At 43.1% G+C, this 5284-nt stretch overlaps 1 pseudogene across 1 annotated transcript; it reads left to right on the top strand.

Moving 5' to 3' along the window:
• The first annotated feature begins 748 nt into the window (after positions 1-748).
• LOC308611242 (UDP-N-acetylglucosamine--peptide N-acetylglucosaminyltransferase 110 kDa subunit-like) lies at positions 749-4286 on the top strand (annotated as a pseudogene). Its single transcript has one exon. The product of its transcript is annotated as a UDP-N-acetylglucosamine--peptide N-acetylglucosaminyltransferase 110 kDa subunit-like (transcript).
• The last annotated feature ends 998 nt before the right edge of the window (positions 4287-5284 follow it).

The raw sequence follows: 5284 nt of genomic DNA, 5'->3' as shown, positions 1-5284 counted from the left end.
CAATCCAATATGATCCAACATAGCAGAATATGATAGAAGGAAAATTGACAAAGAAATAGACGCTGGACTTACCTGATGGAAATAAAAATATCTCACTTTTGACAATTTTGCAAAAACCTATAATGACATGAACTAATTTCTAGGGTTCTTCGTAGGACCTAAAAAGGAACCCATAGAGTTGTGGAACAACAATAGAAGCTACTGTGATGAGAAGCCCGGACACCGCAACAAAGAGTAGCCCCCACTCGCCGCAACTAGAGAAAGCCTGCACGCAGCACTGAAGACCCAACGCAGCCAAGATAAAAATAAATAAATAAAAAAAAATAAATTTATCTTTTAAAAAGTGATACTCAGGTTTGAGGCATGAGAAATTTGATGAGGAGAAATTAGCTCATGTTTGCAGAACTTTTAAAATATCAAACTCAGTCTCTAAGATTTTAGCATTCTATACAACATCGGTTACTTATTAGTGGTTTGGGAAGGCCAATTTAAAATTTTCTCATCTTACTGTATTGAAATTCACGGCCCTAATGTTCTCCACGTTGACTATATGAATGATGAAGAAAAGTCAATCATGTATTTCATTTCCAACTGGACAGAAAACAATATTTTGAAAAGTGTTTGGCCTACTGACTTTTGATTTCTTCTAAGGCAAATGGATAGGTAATTTTTATTCTCTGATTAGGAGAAAAATGGGGGAAGAGGGCAGGGTTAAGAATTAAGATTTCAAGAGCATGAGAGGTAGATGGCCAACCATAGTTCCTAAGGTTCGGTGCCTGTAACTGTTGCCGCTGCTTAAGCGTGCCAAAGCAGTGGTATGGCTGCTGCGCTCGTGTTTGCTACCACTAGAAACATTCTTGCCAGTAGTGGCGGCAGCGGGACTCAATTACTCCCTTTTTTCACTCTCTCCAGAAGCTCCAGATGGCGTCTTCCGTGGGCAACGTGGCCGACAGCACAGAACCAACGAAACGTATGCTTTCCTTCCAAGGGTTAGCTGAGCTGGCACATCGAGAATATCAGGCAGGAGATTTTGAGACAGCTGAGAGACACTGCATGCAGCTCTGGAGACAAGAGCCAGGCAATACTGGTGTACTTTTATTACTTTCATCTATACACTTCCAGTGTCGAAGGCTGGACAGATCTGCCCACTTTAGTACTCTGGCAATTAAACAGAACCCTCTTCTGGCAGAAGCCTATTCGAATTTGGGGAATGTGTACAAGGAAAGAGGGCAGTTGCAGGAAGCAACTGAGCATTACCGGCATGCATTGCGTCTCAAACCAGATTTCATCGATGGTTATATTAACCTGGCAGCCGCTTTGATAGCAGCAGGCGACATGGAAGGAGCAGTACAAGCTTACGTCTCTGCTCTTCAGTACAATCCTTCTTTGTACTGTGTTCGCAGTGACCTGGGGAACCTGCTCAAAGCCCTGGGTGGCTTAGAAGAAGCCAAGGCATGTTATTTGAAAGCAATTGAGATGCAACCGAACTTTGCAGTAGCTTGGAGTAATCTTGGCTGTGTTTTCAATGCACAAGGGGAGATTTGGCTTGCAATTCATCACTTTGAAAAGGCTGTCACCCTTGACCCCAATTTTCTGGATGCTTATATCAATTTAGGAAATGTCTTCAATGAGGCACGGATTTTTGACAGAGCTGTGGCAGCTTACCTTCGTGCCCTAAGCTTGAGTCCAAATCATGCAGTGGTACATGGCAACCTGGCTTGTGTATACTATGAGCAAGGCCTGATGGATCTGGCAATAGACACCTACAGGCGAGCTATTGAATTGCAACCACATTTCCCTGATGCTTACTGCAACTTAGCCAACGCTCTCAAAGAGAAGGGCAGTGTTGCTGAAGCAGAAGATTGTTATCGTACAGCTCTCCGGCTGTGTCCCACCCATGCAGACTCTCTGAATAACCTAGCCAATATCAAAGGAGAACAGGGAAACAGTGAAGACGCGGTTCACTTGTATCGTAAAGCATTAGAGCTCTGCCCAGACTTTGCTGATGCCCATTCAAATTTAGCAAGTGTATTGAAGCAGCAGGGAAAACTGCACGAAGCTCTGATGCATTATAAGGAGGCTATTCGAATCAGTCCTACCTTTGCTGATGCGTACTGTAATATGGGAAACACTCTATGGGAGATGCAGGATGTTCAGGGAGCCTTAGAGTGTTATACTCGTGCCGTGCAGATCAACCCTGCATTTGCGGATGCCCACAGCAATCTGGCTTCCATTCACCAGGATTCAGGGAATATTCCAGAAGCAATTGCTTCTTATCGCACTGTTCTGAAGCTTCAACCTGATTTTCCTGACGCTTATTGTAATTTGGCTCATTGCCTGCAGGTTGTCTGTGATTAGACAGACTATGATGAGCGAATGAAGAAGTTGGTCAGCATTGTGGCTGACCAGTTGGAGAAGAATAGGTTGCCTTCTGTGCAGCCTCATCATAGTATGCTCTATCCTCTTCCTCATGGCTTCAGGAAGGCTATTGCTGAGAGGCATGGGAACCTCTGCTTGGCTAATATAAGTGCCCTTCATAAACCACCGTATGAACATATAACAGACTTGAAGCTCAGTGATGGTCGACTGCGTGTAGGATACGTGAGTTCTGACTTTGGGAACCATCCTACTTCTCACCTTATGCAGTCTATTCCAGGCATGCACAGTCCTGATAAATTTGAGATATTCTGTTATGCCCTGAGCCCACATGATGGCACAAACTTCCGAGTGAAGGTGATGGCAGAAGCCAATCATTTCACTGATCTTTCTCAGATTCCATGCAATGGGAAAGCAGCTGATCGCATCCATCAAGATGGTATACACATCCTTGTAAATATGAATGGTTATACCAGGGGTGCTCGAAATGAACTCTTTGCTCTCAGGCCAGCTCCTATTCAGGCAATGTGGCTGGGGTACCCTGGGACTAGTGGCGTGCTTTTCATGGATTATATCATCACTGATCAGGAAACGTCACCTGCTGAAGTTGCTGAGCAGTATTCTGAGAAACTGGCTTATATGCCCCATACGTTCTTTATTGGTGATCATGCTAATATGTTCCCTCACCTGAAGAAAAAAGCCGTCATCGATTTTAAGTCCAATGGGCACATTTATGACAATCGGATTGTGCTGAATGGCATCGACCTCCAAGCATTTCTTGATAGTCTATCAGATGTGCAAATAGTCAAGATGAAATGTCCTGATGGAGAAGACAACACAGACAGCAGTAATACAGCTCTTAATATGCCTGTCATTCCTATGAATACTGTTGCAGAAGCAGTTATTGAAATGATTAACAGAGGACAAATTCAGATTACAATGAATGGATTCAGTATTAGCAATGGCCTGGCAACTACCCTGATCAACAATAAGGCTGCCACTGGAGAGGAGGTTCCCCGTACCATTATTGTAACCACACGTTCTCAGTACGGGTTACCGGAAGATGCCATTGTGTACTGTAACTTTAATCAGTTATACAAAATTGACCCATCTACTTTGCAGATGTGGGCAAATATTCTGAAGCGTGTTCCCAATAGTGTACTGTGGCTGTTGCGTTTTCCAGCAGCAGGAGAAGCTAATATTCAACAGTACGCACAAAATATGGGCCTTCCCCCAAACCGTATCATTTTTTCCCCTGTTGCTCCTAAAGAGGAACATGTTCGGAGAGGCCAGCTGGCTGATGTCTGCTTGGACACTCCACTCTGTAATGGCCACACCACAGGGATGGATGTCCTTTGGGCAGGGACCCCCATGGTGACTATGCCAGGAGAGACTCTTGCTTCCCGAGTTGCAGGTTCCCAGCTCACTTGTTTAGGCTGTCTTGAGCTGATTGCTAAAAATCGGCAAGAATATGAAGAGATAGCTGTGAAACTGGGAACTGATCTCGAATACCTGAAGAAAATTCGTGGCAAAGTCTGGAAGCAGAGAACATCTAGCCCTCTGTTCAACACCAAACAATATACAATGGAACTAGAGCGGCTCTACCTACAGATGTGGGAGCATTATGCAGCTGGCAACAAACCTGATCACATGATTAAGCCGGTTGAAGTCACTGAGTCGGCCTAAATAATGACTGTGTGCCCAGGAGAATTACCCCTGTAGCTGAGCCTCAACCTTCTGGGGGAAAGGGAACTACTTTTTCAATATCATGGTGCAGATGGGTGACAGACAATGATAAGAAATAGCACAGCCAGACTTGCTTCCTGCATGATCACGATAGGGAGAAACCCAAGAGATGCGAAACTGCTGTTCCACAAGGAGTCTCCATCGAATTTTGCAGCAGCCAGGTGTCTGGAAGGTCTGGAAGGTAAGTCTGGAAGGTAAGTCTGGAAGGTCTGATCTCCCTTGGTCTTCCAGGGGATGGATGGTTAATGTGGAAGGGAGATAGAGATTGCCCGGCCGTTTTGTGATTATCACGGATTGATTGAGTCTTCTGAATTAATTTTTTTCTTTATATTTTGGGTATTGGAGCTTTTAAAAATGTTTGGTTTCAGGTATTTTTATTCATGTGAAGTGTATATGATTCTCTTGAGATAAGGTTTTAAGCTAAAATAATCCTTGTTTTAGTTTCTGAACTCTACCGATAAATGGGGACTTTGCTGGTGTAGTCTTTTTATAGGTTTTATAAACCACTTGAGCCTCTATCAGTCACTTTAGTGTCTGACATAACGTTTGGAACTCTCAGTGCTTTGTTGGTCTGTAGATGATGGCTTCAATTCTTTTTCTGGTCCGTTTCCTTCTTCCCTTCCCCCCACTTTAAAAATTCTCCTGTAACTTGGCTAACAAAATACCAAGTGTGATTCAAAACCTCCCAGAGTGTTTCTCTTCAACACATCATCTGGTGCCAAATGAAGATTGTTAGGAGTGCTTATTAATTATGAAGGGCACAGTTGTGGTACTGTCACTGACGATAATAATAATGGATTTTTGGCCTAGAGTTCTGACCTATTTCACCAGTGTTTTACCATTGACTGCCCCTCTATGCTGCTTCCAAAAGTGAGAGTGTGTGATAAGATTTTTACTTTCATTTCTAAAGTTTGTTTTTTTTAGGTGAGTCCTGTTCTTCCTTTTTCTTTCAGCAGAAATGAAATCCCAGGTAAGTATAAGTATTCAAATATTTGATCAGTAAGTCACAGTTATCTCCAGTACATTAAATAACTTTCATCAAAAAACATGTTATAGGTGAAAAGCTCTGAAGGACCAGCTATGTATATGATAATTATGTTTCAGGCCTTCTAGGGTATTATATATAATAACTTGTCTTCTGGTCGTGGTCTTGAAGTCTTTA

This window comes from Mesoplodon bidens (assembly GCF_964165515.1).
Source record: "Mesoplodon bidens genome assembly, contig: HAP1_SCAFFOLD_313, whole genome shotgun sequence".
Taxonomy (NCBI): Eukaryota; Metazoa; Chordata; class Mammalia; order Artiodactyla; family Ziphiidae; genus Mesoplodon; species Mesoplodon bidens.
Note: the sequence above shows the minus strand (reverse complement) of the source record. Positions and strands in the feature narration are given on the sequence as shown.